The 26160-nt window shown below is 36.9% G+C and overlaps 1 pseudogene; it reads left to right on the plus strand.

Annotated features, from left to right (window-relative positions):
• LOC138711629 (uncharacterized) overlaps window positions 1–26160 on the plus strand; it is an 86200-nt pseudogene that overhangs the window by 18042 nt on the left and 41998 nt on the right.

Consider the following 26160-nt stretch of genomic DNA (forward strand, 5'->3'; position numbering starts at 1 on the left):
TAAAATTTTGATTTGGGCTTTTTTCATAATACTAATAACGATCATATCATTTTAAAAATCTTTTGCAGATGATATATTTAATTGATTAACTAGCGGACTTACTCGTGTTAATTATGTAAGATTTGTGCGGCTTACAGCTGTTTCAGCGCTTCACGCACCATCCTCAGAGCCTACCAGATCTCGGCGTCATCTCGAACTTCTCTGCCTATTACGTGGGTGTGTTTGATTGTTGAAAGGTGTTGAAGAGTGGAGTCAAATAGTGTGTGTGTGCTGAAATTGATCTGTGTGTTGAGAATTTGATCGGGGTGTGTTTTAGTGTGTTTGTATATTTCGTATTGTTCTAGTGTGTAAAGTTTTTGGTTCTTGGGTTGTAGCCTATGTGTAGGATTTCCATGTCCGCATTTATGTTATTGTATGTATGGTTAGCATTGGTTATGTGATCGGCGTATGTATTGTGTCCTCTGGTTATTGCTTTAATGTGTTCTTTGTAGCGTGTTTGGAATGATCTGCCTGTCTGTCCTATGTAGAACTTATCGCAACTATTACATGTGAGTTTGTATGAAATATACAAACACACTAAAACACACCCCGATCAAATTCTCAATACACAGATCAATTTCAGTACACACACACTATTTGACTCCACTCTTCAACACCTTTCAACAATCAAACACACCCACATAACAGGCAGAGAAGTTCGAGATGACGCCGAGATCTAGTAGGCTCTGAGGATGGTGCGTGAAGCACTGAAACAGCTGTAAGCCGCACAAATCTTACATAATTAACACGAGTAAGTCTGCTGTTAATCAATTAATTATATTCAAGTGTTAAAAGTAGTGTACGCAAGATTCAAAATGGATTATCAAGATGATATAACTTAAAATGCAAAAGGAAAAATCATATCAATATTTAAAAATTGTTTAATAGAAATGTAACAACAGTTTCCTACAATCCTCAAATCAGTTTATTTATAGGGTCTTGTGAGGCAAATATTAAATTTATAGATAGAAATTTGAAACCGTTCATCGCATGTGTATATTGATGAAATATAAATTTAGCGATTAAAAATATAATTAAACATCAATATCTCAGGAATGGTACATTATACAGCACTGAAATTTGTTTTGTTGTATTAACATTGCATTTTCACAATCTCGTAAAAATTTGAAGTTCATAGGTTAAGAAATACAAATTTTAGAATTTTCACCGATGCATTGTCTTAAAATGAGAAAGATAGAGTGGTATGCGGAAAGCAATGGGATGCCTTTCCCAAAGAAAACTGCGAACAAGGCATAATAAGTCTTTCCAAGATTCTCTTGCGAATATTGAATCGAAGTTTATATTCTAAGATGGAAGAACAGTTGACAGAAGAGCAGTTTCGCTTCAGGAAGAGCAAAGACACGAGAAATACAATTGGACTGATATGAACAATCGGTGAAAGATACCTCGAGGTGAATAAAGAAGTGTGTGTAGTTTTTGTGGACCTAGAAAAGGCGTTTGACAGAGTGGATTGGAATAAACTGATGGAAATCCTAAAGAAAAATGGTGTGGATTGGAGAGAGAAAAGCCTGTGAAACGAGTCAAAGTCAGAATAGGAGAAGAAATGTCAGAAGGAAGTGAAATAGGGAGAGGAGTACGTCAAGGATGCCTGTTCAATATCTACTTCAGGGATTTAGTGAAGAACTGTTTTCAGGTAGGCTGGCCAGATTTTCAGACACAAAAAGGAGGACCAATCCGAGAAGTTGTCTGGACTGGACCCATCTAGTATTAACACAATCTGTTATTATTATTTTTTTGTACATTTGATAACCTCTTTAAACAATATAGTATATGCTCTCTGCTTTGAAAAACTATTAAATGTCATGAACTGTAACAGAAATGGTAAAATTATTATACATTTCACAAAATTTAAAAAAATAGGACTTTTCGCAGAATAATTAAAAAAGCAGGATATTTGTACGAATGAGCCTCTTCGCGGATTGCAGGATAGGGTCTTAAAAAAAGGAGTATCCTGCGAAAAGCAGGACATCTCCCATCCTAGTTTTCAGGACATGGGAGGAGTGACAAGTATTGTTATTATTATTATTATTATTATTATTATTATTATTATTATTATTATTATTATTATTATACATTTCACAAAATTAAAAAAATCAGGACTTTTCGCAGGATAATTAAAAACGTATTTGTAGGATTATTGAGCCTCTTCGCGGATTGCAGGAGATCTGCCATCCTAGTTTTCAGGACATGGGAGGAGGAAGAATAAAGTGCATCAGATTTGCTAGTGATATGGCGTTGTTAGAAGAACAGAAGACAATACTAAGGGATATGCTACTGGAGCTAAATGACAGCTGTGAGCAGTATGGGATGAGTATAAATGCAAACAAAACAAAACCATGGTCATATGAAGAAAAATAAAGAAGGTACACTTGTGAATTCTAGAGACAGTAGAGTAAGTGGACAGCTTCAAATACTTGCGGTGTACTATAAGCAGTAACATAAGTTGCTGCCAGGAAGTCACAAGTTGGATAGTAATGGCAAAGAAAGCTTTTAATAGAAAAAGAAGCATCTTTTGCGGGCCTCTGGAAAAAGAACTAAGGAAGAGACTAGTGAATTGCTTTATGTGGAGTGTGACATTGTATGAGGCGGAAACATGAACATTACTACGAAGTGAAGACAAATGATTATAAGCATTTCAAATGTAGATATGAAGAGAAATGAAGCGTGTGAAATGGACAGACATTACGACAAATGAAGCTGTGCTAGAAAGAGTCAGTGAAGAAACAATGATGCTGAAATTGATCAGGAAGAGAAAAATAATTCGCTGGGTCATTGGCTGAGAAGAAACTACCTACTGAAAAATGCACTGGGAGGTATGGTGAAAGGGAGAAGAGTTCGGGGCAGAAGAAGATATAAGATGATAGGCGATATTAAGATATCATATGCGGAGACTAAGAGGAAGGCAGGAAATAGGAAAGATTGGAGAATGCAGGTCTTGCAGTGAAAGACCTGTACTTGGACAGAACACTATGAATGAATGAATGAATGAATGAATGAATGAATGAATGAATAAATGAATGAATGAAGCAGGATAAAAATATATACAAACCTGAGACAGATTTACATTGGAACCGAAGTGACGAAGAAAATAACAGAATAAACACTATACATATAATAAATGATTTTTATAGGCCTAAGTATATTCATGCTATCCTGTTGGAAAATGCAACTTCAGCACTATAACATGGGAACACTGGATTAGCTTTAAAACGGAACTGTAATTGGTCCGTTCTTGAAAGGAAATAAATACACTCACCGCATTCATTTCCATATTTGTTCCCTATAAGTTTAACTTTGAAGCGTAGAGGAAATTTTCTTTCGGCATGGTTTGCTATCTGTATATATTTTTGGAAAGTTGTGCGCCAAAAAAGAAGCATATGAAACTTAATTTGATAGTCATGTAGTACGAAGATTAGTATAACTCGACCGAGCCGAATGGAAACGTGGGGATAATGTGAACTTTCGCGATGACGCTATTCGAACGCAGAAGTCCCGGGCTGCAGGACTCCACTGGTCTCGGTCGAGTAATACTAATTTTATGTAGGCTATGTTTATAACTCCTGCGGCGTCAGAATAGTCAGACCTTCAGCCTATCACGCAGGCAGTAGAATCCCGGTGGGGCCTAAAATTTCTCATTTGGAAAATCGGTAAGTTAATGGCACTTTGGAGGATAAGGTCACAGTGGCTGTTTTTCTCGGCGTTTTCGCACATAAGTCATCAACAGGCTTCGGCCTAGGGACACAGAGTAACCAGTATGAGGTTTAGACTACACGGAGTATAAATGACGTCATGACCCGTGTGGAGGGGTGACTGCAGCAGCACAGGTGGGTTCGTAATGTGCATTACCGCTGTGTGTATTGCTGCTTGGCTGCGGTACGTGTAACAGGCTTCGGCGTAGGGACACCTGATTGAAGGTTACAACTCACGTTAATACTTTAATGGTAGACATTTATTGTCTACACTAGGAATGTACTGTATATACTTCATCTGTACAGGGTGAAATATTTTTGTGCCGTACTGTGACGGACTGTTTACATATTGAGACAAGAAGTAACGGCGCGCTCCATCTCCCACTCCACTCGACCAACACAACACTATCGTCCGTGCTTTCTGAACTGCATGCGTTTCTATGCCCAGGACCGAAGCTTGGTCACCACATAATTTCATCCGATCTCCATTGCATTCTCATTCCAAAGCATCCCCCGAACGTAGGTTTGCGAGGTTGATTCTAATGCGAGTGAAGTTTCTGCAAGAAACGTGAATACTCAGCGAACATTAGTGTTGTCAGCCGATCTGGATTGAGAATGCAACCAACTGTAGGGTAAAAGTAATAGATATACTAGATAGTAACGCTGTGCAGTAGTGTCTCCTCACACACATATTACATAACATGCATCTCTGGAATTAAGTTATAATCTACGAAATGAAAACCACAAAAATACACACAGAAAGACCATATTTTACACGCAAAGAGCATACTCGTATGTGTGGTTTGTAAAACTATTGCTCTAATAATTTAAAATGGTTAATAGCTAATGGAATCAACCACGGTATTTTATTCATAATTATTACACTTTACTAGCCAGCTTTTTAAGGGAACATTGTTTTCAGCAATTGGGATTATTGCTAGTGACTGGTTACTTCTAAAGGATTCATATGATATCATATCACTAACACTGGTTTATGAATACGAAAACGTTAATTCCCTGATCATCAACCGGAAGCCCGCGCTAAGAATGTCTATGAATACGGCCCTGAGAGTTTAATGCCCAACGCATTAATTAATGTACTTTAAAATTGACTATGATCAATTTCTTCAGACTTTTCCTCTAATAATAATGATAACAATTATACATGAATCATTAAATAATAATTACTGGCAACAATGTTTGTATGTGGCGCTATCAGCTATAAATGATACAAGCTGATACAATGAGAAAGAAGTGTATCTGATATGTGTTATCTGTGAGTTTGAAGACAATAATCTCATTTATAAGATATTTGTAGTGAGTTAAGAAAATGTTCTTCCTGCGTCACATGACGTTACAGGGACAAAATAATAATAACAAAAATCAATATACAAAGGATCAATATTTATATTTTACACAATATATACAAATAATTCCTTTATCGAAACCTATCGCGTTGCAGTGAAAGGAAACATATATTCTGAGATTAGAAAATGCAAATCTTTTACGAACATCACATAAAATTTGTTTAAACTAAGAGAATGTTGTTTCTACATCATATGTTACAGGGGGATATTTATAATACATTACATCATTATTATTTAATGACCCCATGCGCACCTGCTTGCAATATTCGACCTTGCTTACGCATCCACATGACGTAATAGATGTAGCTACCAGAAGAAACTACTCTATCCGCTGTACGTTTGGGAACGAAAATGCTCTGCCTGGTAATGAATATGCTTGGTACGACACACTTATGTGAGCAGGCTTTCTCTGTTCTAAAAATGTGTGAAACTAGCCACAAATCACAGCGATAAGCATTTGGCATCGATTCGGCTGCATTCGAGTACATCGATTGTTCCAAATATTACTCGTCTGGTGACACAAACACACATGTAATTTAAGTTTACGTCTGTTCCTAAAACAGTGTTTCTGTTTATCAATGTAAATGCAATAAATTGATTTGTACTGTTTATATTTTGAGTCCCGCGCCGTGGCCTCGCGGTCTAAGGCATCCTGCCTAGGACTCGCGTTACGGAATGCGCGCTGGTTCGAGTTCCCATGGGGGAAGAAATTTTTTCATGAAATTTCGGCCAGTGTATGGGACCGGTGCCCATATGGGGAGCTACGATAGCTAGCGAAATCCGGTTGCGAATGCCAGCTATAACGGCTGGGGGGATCATCGTGCTAACCACACGATACCTCCATTCTGGGTTAGATGATCGTCCACTTCTGCTTCGACATGTGGGCGTGAGGCCAGCAGCCGGCTGGTCGGTCTAGGCCCTTCACGGGCTATAGCGCCACGGTTTATTATTATTATTATTATTATTATTATTATTATTATTATTATTATTATTATTATATTTTGTTTGAAAGACGATCCTACATCCTCATCTTCTTGCCCCGCTGGCTCCGCCGAGTTCCATAGCAGCGAGTTCTACTCGTTGTCTGGTCCACTTATACCTGGCCAGTCTGCACCAAAGACGTTATATAGGCTAGTATACGTCTGCACCCTCTCGCCCGGGACGGGGCTTCAGGGCGCTCTCGTGAACACCCCTGACCTATACTCGCTGCTATGGAAGTCTGCGGAGCCAGCAGGACAGGAAGATGAGGATGTAGGATCGTTTTTCGAACAAAATATAAACAATATAAATAAATGTATTGCATTTACAGTATATTGACAAAACAAATTCTAAATAGAAGCAGTGTTTTAGGAACAGACGTAAACTTAAATTACATGTATGTTTGTGTCACCAGACGAGTAATATTTGGAACAATCGATGTACTCGAATGCAGCCGAATCATAGATGCCAAATGCTTATCGCTGTGATCTGTGGCTGGTTTCAAACATTTTTAGAACAGAGAAGACCAGCTCACGTAAGTACATCGTACCAAACATACTTATTATTTTTGCTGCATGCCTGTTTAGACGTGGAAAACGATCAGATGAGATATAATGATAGCATGTAGTTATATCTTCAGTTATTTTGAACTTCACCTCAAGAAAGCTGTCGCATTTGAGATCTATTAATTCCATTTGAAGCCTGAAGGGAACTGTGGATATATCAACACAACACAAATTTGCTTAGATTTGAAAAATAAAAGCTCGAGCTAGCACGCTGTTACGTCATCATGCGTAATGTACCTCGCCCTGCCTTTGCTCCACGTATATGCACTGAGTGCAGGTTGCCCTCTGTGAGCACGACTGGATCTAGACCACCTAGTCACCACACGGACTTCAAGGTGCAGCCCAGAGTATAAGAGGAGAAGTGAACGGGACGGAGATCTCCGTCCATGTCCTTTCCGCTTATACCGCCTTATAAACAAACGCACAGTAAGGCAGAGTAAGGCCATAAGGTCCCAAAGTATACAAGCAATGAAAATTTAACAAAAATGTTTGAAAGGTAACTTAACCCTCACCTCTCTTAGGGTTACCAAGTGATTTATGATTGCTACTACCCACTCAGTCAATTCCACAAATGCCATCAAGGTTTGAAGTTGTGTTTACAGTCAGTATTTTATCTCCCCCCCCCCTCACTACTATGCTAGTATGTATACATAGACAGCAGTAGCGGCTCGTCGTAAAGAAAATAGGTGCTGTTCACATACACAAATGCATGAACAGCTTTGCTAATATAATGAGAAGGCCTACTATTCGTAAACTACGTACAATTTTACTAGTTCTAGAACACATGCAAACAGGAAAATTAATTTATTTCAGGACTCACCCAATTTCTTGCATACAAAGTCAATCCTCCTATCTTTTAATCCTACATCGTAGTGTATATTGTATGTTTAATCGCTATAGTGCAATTATGCAAATACTTAGGTACCAGTACGTAGAAAATATTAATAAATGAGTGCGAAATATGTATCCCGAAAATGGCACGGTTTGTAATATATTGGAAATGCCGTTTTGCAGACATAAATATGAGGATGGAAAAGATGTTTTAAATTCTGGACGTTCTACAATTCCGTTTGTTCTTTGTTCTAAAAAGTGCTAAAAATAGAGAAGTTGTATGAAATAACAAATTTTTCCGATGAAAGAAGCTTTTCTCTTTGATAAGATTGAAAATTTCATTTGGAATGCCACATAACAGGAGAGACTTTCATCAATAGCCCCATAGCTTTGCATAGAGATATACTGTCCACCCTCAGTTAAACTCAGACATTTTATTAAGATATCATCGACAGTTTTGTTGTTTTAATAGACTTTATACACTTATCACTAATATACTATAAATACATTAAATAATAAGCTAATAAGTACTAAACTACATGTGTACATTTACGCGCGCGTTAAACGTTCAAGTACAAGAGCTGGAACAAACCTGTCAAACTCATGAGAGGAAATAATACACGCGGCGGAAAACAACTTTTAAACTTTAAAAATGTATGTGGCGTGCATTCCTGATAAAATAACATATAGCCAGCTAATTTACCGTCGCATGGCTGGCTGCTTAGACACAAGGAATGAGGATACTTTTCTCGAGTCAGGTAGTAGGCCTACATACTGTAAAATTTCACAGCCCTTCAACAATAGCCCCCGGCCCGTGGAGACCAACCCTTCTCTACCGTTAGATCTGCAAACTGGTTACTCCACCTACAACAAGTCTGACAGTTCTCCGTAATTGAAAGACTCAGAAACGCACTCCACTCATACAATATTTCTTTAGTGCGTGACGTCACGTTACCATGGAAACCAAATGCTGTATGAGAATGGGAGCCCAAATATTTTCACCTCTACAGTATCATAGATTTCAATAGACACCGCTCGGCGCTCGTAACAGTTGACATTATTATATTCAGTGTACGGTTACAGGTACTATTTATATAACTAAACACTGTTAATAACGACTGAAAATAAAACTTTTTTTATTTTAGAAATACGGAACCAGTAATAACTAGAATTAATTATTAATACGAGATAAAATTGTGTTTTACACGCAAATAGGTGAAATGGTACTTCACCTCTAAAACCGCCCCTGATAGATAGTCATTCCTACGAGCAGTGTCGAGCCGCTGCCATCTGAATTGTTGGCATACATCGCAAACGAGTTCTAATTGTGTACTTACTACTTTAGTATAAACACTAATGAAGAACCAAAATACACAATACAGGCGAGTCAAGTCGCACGTGTGCGACAGGGGTGGGGATAGAATTCGTAGTTTCGTTGTCAGTATGACTAAAGAACGAGACGGCATTAATGGAATTCAGTGCATCTGTGTCCAAAATAGAGTTCGTGCTACAGAAGTAATATAATAATAATAATAATAATAATAATAATAATAATAATAATAATAATAATAATAATCCGTGGCGCTACAGCCTGTGAAGGGCCTGGACCAACCAGCCGGCTGCTGGCCTCACGCCCACATGCCGAAGCAGAGGTGGACGATCATCCAACCAGAATGGAGGTATCGTGTGGTTAGCACGATGATCCCCCCAGCCGTTATACCTGGTATTCGCAACCGGATTTCGCTACCTATCGTAGCTCCCCAAGTACAGAAGTAATAAACTTGTGTTAATATGAATCAAATGTTTACTCAGGCATAATAGCAAACTATTTTTTTACGAAATGTGCAGCATCACTCTGCGTTCACTGAGATTCTAGAGTCTAGACTAGGCATCGGCAAAAATTTAATAATTGTGATCGCTAGCAATAGTGACGTCGCAGGGGCAATGCATTAAACAGTATTTGCTTCATTCCCTCCCTTCCAACCAACCCCCCCCCTACAACTTTAATACACAAGCATCTATCAGTGGTGGGTTACCTGCTCACAAGCAAACATTCTGATGGGAGCCGACAAAATAATATTTTTTTTTTATTTCACCATGTTGATAATGTCAAAAGAAGTGCTTATCTGAATTTTGGCCACTCGACCGCAATTACGAAGGCCGTAAAAAAAATAAGTTCGCCAGGGGTCGTTAACAAAAAGAAAACATAATTTCACTGGAAAAATTTATTGGGACAGACACAACAATTGTTGAGCTATTTTTCAACATATTCCCCATCGAAATTGAGACATTTGTCATATCATGGAATCGACAGAGAGGTGCAGACGGCTGTCAAACGCTAATTCCGATCCTAGGCGGCTGACTTCTACGACACAAGGATACAAAAGTTGATCCCATAGTATGACAAAATAATGTCTTAATTCCAGTGGGGGATATGTTGACAAATAGCGCAACAATTGCTGTATCTGTTTCAATAAATCTTTCCATGAAAATGTGCTTTTTTCTGTAAACGATTCAAGGGAAAATCACTTTCTGTACGGCCTCGTAATTGCGGTCGAATGGCCAAAATTTGTATAGGCACTTCTTTTTATATTATTAACATGGTGGAAGAAAAAAAAAACTTTTATCTGCTCCCATCAGAATGTTTGCTTGTTAGACTTAGATTGCTTCGTGTGTTCTGAAAATCTAATAGTCATTTATTAATCAAACATCGGACAACATTATGACTCATGCCACAATGATTATCACGAAATAATCGGTGGGCTAACCATGAACATAACCAATCTAATTGTGAACAGAAATGTAGGCCTATAGGAGAAAATAGGGATAATTTTTTATGGCTGGACGGCGCGAAGCAATTACAATTTTTAAAAAACGAAATTCAAATAATAATTCTAGTAATAAAATATGATAAAAACAAAATATGAATGAAAGAAAACTCCATGTCAGTTATGTTATTGCTTTGGAAACCGCAAAATCATTGAAGTGTTCTAATGAAGGATAGCTGATTAAAACTGTTTGAGTAAGTTTCTAACATTATTTATCCCGAACAATCTGATGTTTTTAATAGTATGACATCCACACTGACAATAGTAAAGAGGATAATGGATAATGAAACACTAGCTGAACGAGAAGTAAAATCAAAGATGCATCAATCTGAGGCCTATTCTCTCACTTTATGATATTGATTGATACAGTGAAATTGGTAGTTTTCATCCGCAGAGTTACGAAGGATTTCTCCATATAGCTATGAATATTTGCTCGATGCCATTCCACTTAAAAGAAATACAAGCAGAAGAGCTATTCCAAGCATGAAGAAAATTTATAGAAGTAAAGAATCTGAGTATAAAGCACCTTGTACAGTATCTGTAATAACAGATGGGGCTCGAAATATGACTTAGAAAGGTCTACTAGGTGGACTAACGTGTTATTTAGAAGACCTATAAATAATTCCGGGCAAAAAATGTTTCCACTGTAGTGTAACACACCAGATTGGCTTTTAATTACTTAAAATACTCTCCATAGAAAAAAATATCTATAGTCCTATCTTAGGTCGCCTGCCGCTATCCTACATAGCTGCTATGTTGGCTCTACATTCAGTATATTTCCAAACAGCTCATTGCTTTCTGAACGAAAACTTGTAAAATCTAAACAAATATCGTGACTAACAGACAAAATTTACGAGTTATATTAAGAGTGGCAAATTGTAACGTATTTTCTCACCTTGTTGTGGCATAATAAAAATTAAGGTGAAATAAAATTTAATTTGTCAATCTGTACATCATTAATGTGTAGTCTACGTCAGATGCTTGTGTTGAGAGTCCGCCACTGAGATCCGAATGGAGTGCTCGATTGATAATACGTCATACGTATTGCGACTTACGTCCAGTGATGTTATCGTGAGTACAAATTTGCCGATAGCTGGTCTAGACATTGGGAAGTGGTAGTCTACCTGCCAAGGTTGTAGCCAGTGAAGGGTATCGGTACACGACAAAAGGAAGCAAGCGCGATTGAAACAAGCTATTTGAAGAGGAGGCTACCGTAATTAGATCTATTATTCTTCGTTTACGACTTCACTAGCTGAAACCAAGTTGTCTGTTGAGATAAATTAAAATGTAAACTAGTTGTTTGCATATGGCGTCCTTGGAGTCTAGGTCTGTAAATATTTTGGCAGTGACAATGAATATGTTGTACTGTACATTGCGCCACTATTTGAGTGTGTAAGCCCAAACATGCAGAGTCAGCTAAAATCATATAAAATATGTGTAAATATTTTAAGTAGGAAAGAGGACAATGCCATGATCCATTCCCATTGGACACTGGAAATTCACCTGCATCGTTTATGCTTTAGGAGATTTCCGCAGTTTATAAGCTATGGCGTGTTTGCTGCACGGTTCTCTTGCTGGCAAGTGATCTAGTGCATCTGTCGAACTGGACCGTGTATAGGCTACAACCAAAGTGAACCCAACTTTCTTCTTCATTAGCATTTTAATAACGTTGAGGAAATGTTATTTTGGAATTTCTTTGGACATATATTTTAATTAAGATTAATTTAAACGCATAATCATTATAACAAAGAGACATTTTAAATAATTGTACGATAAACATATTTACTTTATGAAAAATCTGGATGAATATTTTCTGAGTGGCATATGGTTCTTTCTATACATTTCATGAATTATAATGAACGACTATGGTACTTGACATAATATAGTAAACAGCTAAGATGCTTATTTATTGGTTTTTAAGGAACCCGGAGGTTCATTGCCGCCCTCACATAAGCCCGCCATCGGTTCCTATCCTGAGCAACATTAATCCAGTCTCTAACATCATATCCCACCTCCCTCAAATCCATTTTAATATTATCCTCCCACCTACATCTCGGCCTCCCCAAAGGTCTTTTTCCCTCGATCTCCCAACTGACACTCTGTATACATTTCTGGATTCGCCCATACGTGCTTCATGCCCTGCCCATCTCAAACGTCTGGATTTAATATTCCTAATTATGTCAAGTGAAGAATGCAATGCGTGCAGTTCTGCATTGTGTGACTTCCTCCATTCTCCTGTAACTTCATCCCTCTTAGCCCCAAATATTTTCTTAAGAACTCTATTTTCAAACATCCTTAATCTCTGTTCCTCTCTCAAAGTGAGAGTCCAAGTTTCACAACCATACAGAACAACCGGTAATATAACTGTTTTATAAATTCTAACTTTCAGATTTTTTAAAAATAAGATATGTCAGTTATAAGTGACCATTAACTAGCCTAATATAGCATGTTCAGAATCCAGCTACTGCAGTCAATTGAAACCTGTAGTAAAGGCTGAGGATAACCCATGTAAAATAGTCGATGTATGGCACGCAAGAAAGCTGATGGGGTTTCATTTTACTGCAGTAGGAGCATTTTTCTCTTTTATTATAGAGAAATATACTACAATAAAATTTAAAAAATATATACAATTTTAATGATCTATAAATTGTACGAATACATTATGCACATGCATAAAATGAGTGATGTGACCATCATACGGGAAAATTAGCCTAAATAAGAAAATCTGGAGTGTTGCTTTTAGGCAGAATGCATTATAATCATTCCATTAAAGAAATGTACTAGTACTGGAGTGTACTATGATCATACTTGCAAGCCCTAATCAGAAACAAAACATTTTCGGACTATCTTTCCTTCTATACATATGAGGAATCCATTCTTCAAGTTTGGACTATTTCTTCGTTACAACCTGTAGGCTATATAAAGAGTGAAAGTGAAATAATTTGCAGGTTTTCAGTGCGAATAGCTCATGTTGTATGTAACAAAAAAGTGCAAAACTATATTAGTGGGAAATTCATAATTTTTCCAGAAAAAATGTTTTCCCCAAGTGTTTAACACCCAATCATTTGGTAACTATTGCGAGAAAAATCGTGATTTTTGTCCATATCGATAGAAAAATAATGAATATTTAATTTAATTTAAAATCTACTAATTTTAAGCCACTGAACGATGCGAGCAGATTGTAATGTCGTAGCCAGAGAGGTAGGTAGAATGTAGCTCATTTAGGGAGAAAGACCTGAGTTCTTGACCTCTTACATCTGTATTACGAGAAGAGAGAAGAGTGTGTTAGGGGCGATGTTGCCAGTCTGTTGAAATTTTCAACTTAATTTTCTAAAATCACAAAACGTAATATATATGTTTTCTATTAATATAGGTATACCTATCGTTGCTCTCAATCTGCAGGATTATTTCGCTTGCACTTTATATACAAACCCCGCAAAAATCTTTCATAACAAGCGAAGGGGATACCAAATAAGGGACCGAACTGCTTTTACCACCACCATTACTGCTCACTACTACTACGGCCCACTACCGCTACTACTACTACTACTACTACTACTACTAATAATAATAATAATAATAATATTAATAATAATAACAATAAAATACTACTACTAGGCCTACTACTACTACTACTACTACTACTACTACTACTACTACTAATAATAATAATAATAACAATAATAATAATAAAATACTACTACAACTAGGGCCTACTGCCGCTACTACTACTACTACTACTACTACTACTACTACTACTACTAATAATAATAATAATAATAATAATAATAATATTAATAATAATAACAATAAAATACTACTACTACTAGGCCTACTACTACTACTACTACTACTACTAATAATAATAATAATAATAATAATAATAACAATAATAATAATAAAATACTACTACAACTAGGGCCTACTGCCGCTACTACTACTACTACTACTACTACTACTAATAATAATAATAATAATAATAATAATAATAATAATATACTACTACTACTATTACTAATATGATTAAAAAAGAAAAGCACATTCTTTGTGTCCTGTCCGAAAACGCGATGGACTGCCTGCCTGCCTGCGCTCGCGCATGTAACCTGCTTTCTTTGCGCACGCATGGCCACAATTCAATCTTCGTTTTTACTCGCAGAGGTATAATTGCAGCCTTTTGGTTTGTTTGTACTTTAGAACAGCTGTGTCTACGACCTTGGATTGCTAATCTGTGAAAGGTAGGAATGGACGGCAGTACCAACACAGGAGACAACCTCGTCACTTCAGCAACTAGTGAAGTGTTACATCGTCACGAACATTATTCAATCTGTTCATTTATTTTGAACGAGTTGTGATCAGCACTAAAATGTGAAAATTTCGGTTACTCGTACATGCGGTGCAAACAATGCACATTCTAAAGTAGGCTACGTAGTATCTAATATCTACCATAACGTACGAATGATTAACCATTTGTGCGAAAAGTTTTTACCATGTAAAAGCTGGCAGTATTCTCGTGTAATCATTTTATTCATCTTCAATTATATTGTGGAATGTACTAGTTGAATTGAAAGTATTCCTCAGTAATGAAGGTAAGATCGTTTTTCCTGACAATGTCGTTCTTTGTAGGTTCAATGCTCTGCTAACTTAAAATAACGCATATGTCAGATAACGTCTGACATTCTATACCCTAGGCTTGTAATTTACTATTATCTTGTGGAATCTGTTAACTTTTTCTTGAAGTGTGCGTAACGAGTCTTTTTTCTATTTTCATTCCCTTTAACAGTGCTGTCATGGTATTTTTTTTTCTTCACCGTACGCCCCGCCCCATATTTTTCTCCCTTGAAATATATTTTACTTTTTCTACCCCTCCGACCGTCATTTAATAGATCTTTTCATGTTAATGAAAAGAATTTCGTTTCCCTTTACCTTTTAGAAGTTCCCAGGAAGCTTGTCACAGTAGATGCATATTTGTCTTTATGAATAATCGTGGACAGTGTATCTGCAGCACTAAGAGTTTTTCAACCATTGGTTTATGTAATATTCTGGAGTTCAGCACTATAGGGGTGAACAGTTTATGTTTACGACCATCAAAGTATATTTATTAGGAACAGTTAGAGATGACATTACAAATATCCGTGTAAAAATATAAAGCTCAATGAACAAAACTTAGCCACCCATACGCCGTATGGGCAAAATTTTCTCTTCCTCATACGATTCATTAAAAATTTGTGAGTTTCCATACGCGCCGTATGGCCACCATTACAGCACTGCCCTCTAGTAAATTCAGTAATCAGTTCTATTGGCACATCTGCTGAATTTATTTCTTTATAATTAAGAATGTACAACGTAAGAACCTAATCTCTGTAGACTCGAGCTTTCTTAAATTCTTATTGTTTTTTTATCTATTAATTTGTTTAACACATTTTCCTACTATTGGTTGACGTTTTCCGACATTTTGCTTTCGAAACATAGTATACATAAAGTTCAATAATTTGCATAGCTTGGTAATAGCACAGTCTACTATATACAGTCACGAAGCTTGGGGTGATTTTTTGCATTTCTCGCGATAGTTGCTAGCCGCTTGGAGTGCTGTGAGTACTAGGAACAATAGACTGTGTCACTGCCATCGTGATCTAATACAGGCCGTAAGGCCGACCATGTGACTCGCTTAACCCGATCACGAAGGGCGGCGTTTCAACCATATAAATTAATTGAAATGCATAAAGAGTAACATATATTTCTCTAAAATGTAGTGTAATTGCATTAATAAAATTTAAAACAATGATTAGGAGATACTTCAGACATAATTCCTTGCGAGTTAAGGTGTAATATTATTTTTGGTGTGAAAATTACGTTGTTCGTATGTGTAATAGACCTACCTGTCTTTATTTCGATTAAATATTGCGAAATTATTGTACATTCATTTATGCACGATTCAATAATTTTCAGTTGCACCGCACGAATATTTAGATATGTTGAAATTATAGGTTATGTTTACTATACCAGTTGCCCATTTCTATCTAATTTTAGTGGTCTCCAATGCCATGCCACTACATATGTATGTAATGTCACATGGAAATTACAGGTTATGTTTACTATATTTAACTTATATTCCTATATTAGCAATTATAAATTATAATTAAACATAATGTCATGTATGACACCCGTCACATTCTATTTGTCTGTATTTTAATACTATAATTGAGTACTGAATTATTGTATTTATCTACTACCTAAGAGACGAAGTAACACAATCGTAACTAATTTCATAGGAGTGGTATGGTAAATTTTCTGTCTACAATTAAGGAAGGTAGATGTTCTAAATTAAAATCACAATATAAATTCGTTTTTATGAACCTCAAAATAGCTTCCATTCTCAACTATGTTGATACGAACATAGTAAAAAATTCTCTTCACATTAAAATAACACAGTTTCATAATTATTTCTGCAACATATTACGCAACAAGAAGTAAACTGAACTTATGGATACATTACACTAAATAAAACTTAGCAATGATACGCAATAAAGTTATAATATAATATTTCACTCGGCTCCATACACTGAAATAGAAAACTCGAACATACATTACGGCCTGGTCTAGATCGAAAAGGCATTGACTGTGCCGTATTTCGCTTTGTTGTGAAAAGTTGTGTAAACTGTGAAATGTTCGTTATCGGTTGTAATAAATGGCTAAAATACAATAATCTGAATAATAATATGGGTCAAGGAGACATTTGTGGTACTATAAATATTGTAAGAACAAGAGGTCAGATTTATCCTTCTTCCGAAAGCTCCAGGAAGGTGAGTTTATAAAATATAATATATACTTTATGAAAATAATATATAAACCTTATGTATTTCATATTTCAATAGTGGAGGAAAGTGTTAATTTTTTCAAAAGAATACGATATCGAAAGTACAATACATTTTATCGTCTGCTGGGGAAAGGGTCTGTGATGAGGCGATAGTAGCGATCCTGGTGGTTAGCAACTATCTATGGACGCGTATTTCAACTGTCTATGTTTGCACATTTAGTAAGTATTGAGCTTCGTGACTGTATATACTAGACTGTGGTAATAGTATAAAGTTCAAATATCATATGAAATTTTGGTTAATATTACCTCAATCAAAAATTCGTTAAGCATTTGCTATGAATTTTCTATCCGTAATCAAGCAAAATTATATAATTGCATGATATTTTATACGAAACTTATGTGCACAAAAGTTGCTCGTTTTTAACGAAGTTTTAGCCTAGTTGTTGCATGATTTCACACAGAATTACTAATGTTGTACTGAATATCATAAAAAATTGAGAAAGTAAGAAACCGAGCATAAGTTCTTCTTACGTGCAGGACACCCAAAATTAGATATAATCACGATTAAGGGGCCACTAACGAAACAAGATGAACAAACATCGAACAAGGAAGGAGAAACAGTGATAAGAGCGGAGATAAACTGATAACGAAGACTATCCCACCAGTGTTTGACGTGACTTCTATCAGGTATAACTATGGCGATACTTTTGGTAATGGACCTCTTGTTTGTACTGGGCTTCCTGGCTACAGCCCTTTATGTGTATTTCACGCGTAACTTCAATTTCTGGTTGAAGAATGGTATACCCTTTCTGAAACCCTCGCCTTTTTTCGGGAACCTGAAGGATGTTGTACTCCAAAAGCATGGTATGAGCATGTACTTGACCCAGCTTTACATGAAGAACACGGACAAGCCCTATTTGGGAATATTCGCTTTCGATCAACCGGCTTTGGTCGTCTTCGATTTGGATATAATCAACAATATCTTGGTGAAGGATTTTCAGTTGTTTCCGAATCATATCCTAACAGTGGATGAAGAAAAGGATCCTCTCTCCTACAAGAATGTCATCAATATGAAGGGAAGGACATGGAAACACATGAGGAATAATCTGTCACCTCTCTTCACATCGGGGAAGATAAAGAAGATGTTCTACTTGGTGGAAAAATGTGCTAAGGACCTCGAATGCTTTCTCGACGACCATACAGCTGCTGGTAAGTTGATTCGGGGTGTTATAATTCCACTGACAGTACTAAAATAATAGTAGTATAGTAGTAATTGTACTAGCAGACGATGGATAAGATTAAAAGGTTTCTATCTGCATTCAGGCTTACTCTACAGGAGAAAACTCTGAAGTTATTGTTTTAGAATGAAACATTAAATATATTCGGAGAATAAATTTCTTGTTCTAAATTAATGTATGGGAATGTTCTAGTTTTACCATTATTTCTCATTTCTCATCACACTGCAATTTGACGATATTTAAATGTCACTTTGCAGATAGGTTTTTTTTTATTTCTAAATATCTCAAACGAGATCAGATATGCAATTAGAATCTTTTCTTAATTTCATATCTAAAAGTTCATTAACGTAAATAATGATACAAAATATTTGTGATATCTTTTAAATTGCATATAGAATAAACTGTTAATCTCAACTTACAATTAGACATTTATGATTTATCTCTGAATCACTTTATCAGAATGGAATGAGACCGACACAAAATATAATACTAATAAAAATTCAACTTACATTACTAGAAGATAGTTTCACTGCTAATTTTAACTTAGACTATATTTAATGAGTAAATAAACTGAAACTAAGAATAAATAGTAACATAATTAATTTAAAAACTTTACCTTTCATAAGTAAAATATCACAATGGCACAAAATAAGATATCACAGCACCCAGCCCTTAGCTTTTGTCCTCAGCTAAATCTAAACACAGACGAATAATAGGCTTTGTCCACTTTTGGCATCCATTTTATCATAAACTCAATTATTCTTTGTCTTCAGGTACAGACATAGATTTTGCTTGCTTCAGTTTTTATACTTATGAAATGCATAAAAACCTATAAACTTTCAACTTACCAAAGTAACTAAGTAACTTTGAGAGGAGATCCCTCCTATTATTTACGCATATCCAATGTATTCTGGCTTCTTTTTACGATATGTATGGCTGTTCCTCTAATATATTTAATTAAAACAAGCCACAATAGTAACAACATCACTTTAATGCAGGAAAAGTAGGAAATCTGCCGATATCCAACTCAGAAAAGAAAATAGTGCAATTTTATAATTTTTCTGAATGATTCACTGCAAAATTTTAGGTTATAATGAACAAGAATAATTATATAAAAGGTAAAATAGCGCAGTATGAAACTTTTTGCAGGAAAAAATATGAAGTATCAAGTAGATGATACAACTGGCATGTTGTCTAACCTGATTTTTTTTTTCAGGTATAACCTTCTTATTCTCACTGCAACAAGGTGGTAGCAGTTACAACTTTTTCTAGAAACGATTTCAACCATTTAAGGTTTAAAAAATGTTCTTATTTAATGTTCATATAGAATTACCTATGTAGAACCTGGAAATATAAGAAAATGAAAATTGAAAAAAGTTGTAAACAGAACCCTTCCATTCTGACGAAGCGATTTATGGCAGTGAATGAATGAATGAATGAATGAATGAATGAATGAATGAATGAATGAATGAATGAATGAATGAATGAATGAATGAATGAATGAATGAACGAACGAACGAACGAACGATGTTTCATGTTGGGCACAGTCCTACTGTGATGGGGTTAGAACCCCCTCGACAGGGATGGCTCAAGTGTACTCGCTTGGTGAGCTTGTCGTGTATAGCCTACTGTCGTGACATGGTTACTAACCCTGTTAAACTTTACTTAGTCTCAGCACTTTGTTCTTTGTTCATTTGATGCAGTAGAAATAGCAATATTAGCGGTAGCAGCAATACAGGATAAATAAATAATTTACTTACTGCCCAAAAATGCAATAACTTTGGCTATCGTCGGTCAATCCCACGCTTGTCATTAAGGCAGTGCAGTATAGTCGATTCGACAAATCACTGTTTACGTAAAACACTGTTTAACGTAATTAGTTAAAACGTCATTAATTTAATCACCATAATTAAGAAAGGAGATTCTGAAGCTGCCTCCCTTTTTGTTTTTGCTTTCACTCATACTTCCGATCATTCATGCCGGAAAGCAAAGTTGCAGCTTTCAGATAGGAAGATAAAGTTCTTACCCGATAATAGTAAAGGTGTGAGAATAACAATCGTAGTAATAGTAGTGGTGGTAGTAGTAGTAGGCCTAGTATTAGCATCAACATCATGAATAACACATCAGCGGTAGTGGCAGAAAAATGTACCAGCAGTATCCGTAGCAGGAACAGTATGAGTGGTAGCAGTATAAGATACAGTAGCAGTAGTTATCATGAGGAACAGTAGTAACAGGATCAATGCCGGGAGAACTAATAGCAGCGATAACAGGAGTATTATGAATAGCAGTAATATCAGAAACAGCAGCAGGAACTTGTCATGAGTAGCAATAGTATGAAAAATAGTAGCAGTAACAATATGATGAGTAACAATAGTGTTGGGAGCAATATCATGAGTAACAATAATACCCAAAACAATGACAATGACATGAGCAAATATAGTATCGATAGCAATGTCAAGATTGGCAGTAATATTAAGAGCAGCAGCAGGAGAAATATTACAGGTAGCAGTATTATCAGAAACGACAGCAGTAGCAATATGAGAAACAGTAGCAGGATCAATATCATGAGTATCATAAGTATCAGGAGGAATATCATGAGTAGTGGTATCAGAAATAGCTATAGTAGTATCATGAATAACAGTAGCAGTAGCAATGTTCTATGAGTAGCGGTAGTAGCAGAAGCAGTATTATGAGTAGCAATAGTATCAGAAACGAATAGCAGTAGCAATATCATGAGTAACAGTGGTAATCAGAAGCTGTTATGAATATCAGTAGTATTTGAAACAGTAACAGTAGCAATATAATGAGCAAGGCCCGGACCTTGGAGACTTGTGTTGCTGCACGTACGTAAGTAACCGACTTCAATGTCAACATACACTCATTCCAATCCCGCTTCCGTAAAGGAGGTACTGTCAGATCCGCTTGAAAAGTGACTTCAGTCCAGAACAACATATATTTTATTAATAACCTTGGGAAATACATTGAATTTAATGGTGTGCTCTGTACATTTTATTACAGTGTATAACTATGTACATTCGAAGGTCTTCGAATTCAAAACTTTTTCGATTGTCAGAACCGATTTTAAGCGCGAAAAACTTCTTTCCACGTCACAAGACGTGACGGGTGCAAACTTAAAATACTGAATGTATTCACTGTCACTGTTATGTGTTTGATTTTCAGTACTTGCTAGCTGATCACGTATTTGGCAAAGATCAGAATATCCAACATTTTTGTCTATAGTTGCTTTCAGTTTTTGTGTCACTGCTTGGGCGGGCCCCTCTCTGACTTGATCTAGGGCTGTGTACAAGTCTTGTACTACTTTAAGAGACTTAGATATTTCCATGGCACTTGTTTCCAACAGCTTAATATATTTTGAGAAATCCTTGAACTTCTGTTCAATATACATAATGTGGTCTCTTAGCTGTTCCGACACTAACTCTTTAGCTATGGCAACTGAAGAACAATCCTCACTATTGAGCACTGCTAACACGTCTACTATTTTTTCGTAGTATTTTCCATAGTAGCTTGCAGCATCCAACCAAGTACCCCAACGTGTTATGATTGCTTTGGAGGTAAGGGAATTTCTGGCGCTATATTTTTAAATACTTGTAACCTAGTAGGTGCCTTTAAAAATATTTTTTTTCATATTTGATATGAACCGGTCCACATCTGGATAGGAACTCCTCACAGTCTTGGCTACTCTGTGAAGTCAATGAGCAAGACAAGTCATGTGACAGATGTTAGGGTAGCTTAATTTTATTTGTCTGCGTGCTTTCATCATGTAAGCAGCGCCATCGGTGACTAGCAGGAGGATATTTTCACGTTTAACTCCGTCTGGCCATAAAAGAGACATTGAGTTTTGAAATAGTGTTACAATGGATGCATGATTCACTTTATCAAGTACCTCTGCGGTTAACAAAAACTTTTCACCAGGTCCATCAGGACTCAATGTTCCGACAACGACATGTGCTACAAATCGCCCTGTTTCATCAGTCGTTTCGTCCACAGAAACCCAAATCTTATTATTTCCTACCGCTTTCCTTATTTGATTTAAAGCATCTGCATAACAATCTGGCAGATAGTTTTTGCGAAGAGTTGATTCGGAAGGAAGTTGTTTTTCTGTATATTTTTCTATGAAGTTCTTAAAAAAAATTCTCTACTTTATGGAATGGAATGTTGGCCCCCACCATCATCTCACAGACGTCCCGAAAAAATGTAGACTTCCGACTTGAGAGAGAAGTAGATGGAACTTTGCTTACTTCCTGCTCCAATAAAGCTACACTTGCCTTATGTTTTTTTGTGTTGCAATGTCTTTCAATGAATGCTCGTTTCCAGCCTCTAGTTTGTGTGCGGCACAATCTACAAATTATAAATTCTCCATTCGAAGAAAATATTTCATCTCCTCCAAATTCCTCCACGAAACAATTCACCTACAATTCAAAGCAGTATTGTTAAACTTTTATAACACCACTTCTAATAACACGTATGCTGTGAGTTCTCAAAACGTCCGCTTACCTGCACTTCTTTGAATGTAATTGCTTCGCCATGACTCGGTTACCTCGTCCGTATGCTGTACTTGTATGTGCCCGCTTTGTTATTAGTTGTGACTGTCACTGTGCACTCGCAACGCAAACTACCAGCACAAACCCCCCGTCCTATCTGAAGCCGTAGTCGCGCGGGGAACACAGACGTACCGAACATCCGTGGCCTGGTCATCAGTATCGGAAACAGTAACAATATTAACAGCAGTACCTATCAGGAGCGGTATCATGGGTAGTAGAAGCAGTATGAGTAAAAGTAGTCGCAGAATCAATATCTTGATAGCATTAGCAGCAGTGAGAGCAATATTATGAGTAGAAATAGTACCAGTAGAAGTAGCAGGAGCAATATCATAAGCACGTCTAGTATCAACAGCAGTACCGGTACCAATAACAGTAGTAGTTATTGTATCAACTAGTCAAAAGTAGCAGAAGGAGAAATATATGAGTAGCAGTAATATCAGCAGCAATGAAAGCAGTATCATAAGTAGCTGCTATATTAGCAACAGTGGCAAAATAAATATGAGAAGCAGCAGTAGTATCAGAGCAGCGGTCGCGACAACAATAGCAATAGTGAAATTGGCATTAGAAGTGCTAATGTTATTGGTGAGAATACAATATGTTTTATTATGAGTGTCTTAGTGTTTTACGAAATCCCTTAATATTTCTATTACATTATCAAAAACAATAGTTCTGTTCTTTCTTCCAACAGGATCTCCGGTATCAGTGGAAAATTCTATGCACAGATTCACAGCGGACGTGATAGCATCTTGCGCATTTGGCGTCGTATGGAAACTGTCTCAAGGATCCCAACACTGAATTCATGCACTATCTCACAAACCTCTTCAAGATGACAGGGCTCAAGTTCGTAGGCGCCATCTTGGCTTTCTTCGCACCCCACTTGATGAAGATAGTCCGCATACAAATTGTCGATGGCAGCGTTACAGAATTTGTAAGAAATCTTGTGTGGAAAACTGTGAATTACAGGTAAGGACAGAGGTAAGCAAGTATAATGCTGAAATCTTCTGTTACCGAAGTTTTAACTTTCGAATATCTGGTTTCAAATCCCAGTGAAACCAAGTGCAATTTATGTTGGAAAAATGCACTGTTCGGGGGATTCGAGGAGTACCTCCTTTTCCCTTTCAAAGTTCTGTCAAACCTTCATTACATCAGTCTTAGCATCATTATGTACAGTAACTTAAGTCCACCATCCTTGGTGTACCATGGGCAATCTCTATGATGACTAAATGATTACATACGACGTGATAAAACTAAAGATGATTAGTTGAGAAATGAATTTTCCGCCATTGAATAAAAACAAAATCTGTGCTGTATCAGGAATAAACCAGAATGTAGAATGTCACCCAGAACGTCGGGAATGAAAACTACAGTTTTCTTGGTTTGAATGTTTCATTTTTGTTTCGGTTAACAAGTGGAGAGTATATACGTGGATGGGTGTTGGTGAATGGATGACTGGGTGAGTGGGTGAATGGATGAATGAATGGGTGAGTGTGTGGATGGATGGATGGATGGATGGATGGATGGATGGGTGGGTGGGTGGGTGGATGAGTGAATGAGTGAGTGAGTGAGTGAGTGAGTGAGTGAGTGAGTGAGTGAGTGAGTGAGTGAGTGAGTGAGTGAGTGAGTGAGTGAGTGAGTGAGTGAGTGAGTGAGTGGATAAATGGATGGATGGATGGCTAGATGGATGGTTGGATGGATGGGTGGGTGGGTGAGTAGATGGATGGGTGAGTGGATGGTTGGGTGGGTGTGCCTTTGGCTGTAGAGACGCCCGTTCAGTCGGCCTCAGTGCCGGGAGCTCGGTTATCGCCGGCGATAGCAACCGTGATAACGGAGCTCCCGGCACTGCGGCCGACTGTAACGGGCGACTCGACAGCGAAAGGCACTGTATATGAAGCGATATTACAATATTAGTCCCAGATCACAACAAATTTATCAGTATTTGTGTTTTGTACGCGTCTATTATCACTGCACTACTGTAGAACTCTCAATTACACATCGAACGAATGGTTGCACAGGTCTGTACATGCTCTCAATGGCGAAGTATTAGTACTGAGAGAGACCGCGCGGCACGGCTGATTTTATACGCAAAGTCGGAGCTCTTATGCAAGTACGTAGCTAGAAGAAGTTGCGACATTAGTCTTGGTCATACAAGTTAATTTATTTCATGGCCTAACTACTGACAACATTAGCATTCGGCTGTGGCTTATAGTCTTGTTACAGTAAGCATTTGAAATTCTGTCATATTTTGTATCAACACTGATCTCGTAATGTGTGCCCATACTCGGTGCGGGCAAATACTTCTTCTATATCAATAATCCTTCTGCGAAATAAGAATGTATCGTCAGAAACGTGGAAAGTAATTTTACGAGCGCGGTGGTACAATCTACAGTATCACAAAGAAAATTGTTGAAAGATAATTTTGAATGCATTTAAATTTTATCGAGATAAAGAAAATCTATTTACAGTATTAGAAATAATTATTTATACCCGACATTAGAAGAGTCCTACTGTTCCTTTCCGCCAGATTGGCAAAAATGACAAATAATATGGATATGAGTACGAGAAGTATTTTATTTAACGTCGCTTTCAACTGTAGACCTATGTACAGTAATTACTTACTTACAAATGGCTTTTAAGGAACCCGAAGGTTCATTGCCGCCCTTACATAAGCCCGCCATCGGTCCCTATCCTGTGCAAGATTAATCCAGTCTCTATCATCATATCCCACCTCCCTCAAATCCATTTTAATATTATCCTCCCATCTACGTCTCGGCCTCCCTAAAGGTCTAAAGGTCTTTTTCCCTCCGGTCTCCCAATTAACACTCTATATGCATTTCTGGATTCGCCCATACGTGCTACATGCCCTGCCCATCTCAAACGTCTGGATTTTATGTTCCTAATTATGTCAGGTGAAGAATACAATGCGTGCAGTTCTGCGTTGTGTAACTTTCTCCATTCTCCTGTAACTTCATCCCGCTTAGCCCCAAATATTTTCCTAAGAACCTTATTCTTAAACACCCTTAATCTATGTTCCTCTCTCAGAGTGAGAGTCCAAGTTTCACAACCATACAGAAGAACCGGTAATATAACTGTTTTATAAATTCTAACTTTCAGATTTTTGGACAGCAGACTGGATGATAAGAGCTTCTCAACCGAATAATAACACGCATTTCCCATATTTATTCTGCGTTTAATTTCCTCCCGAGTGTCATTTATATTTGTTACTGTTG

This window comes from Periplaneta americana, chromosome 13 (genome assembly GCF_040183065.1).
Source record: "Periplaneta americana isolate PAMFEO1 chromosome 13, P.americana_PAMFEO1_priV1, whole genome shotgun sequence".
NCBI lineage: Eukaryota > Metazoa > Arthropoda > Insecta > Blattodea > Blattidae > Periplaneta > Periplaneta americana.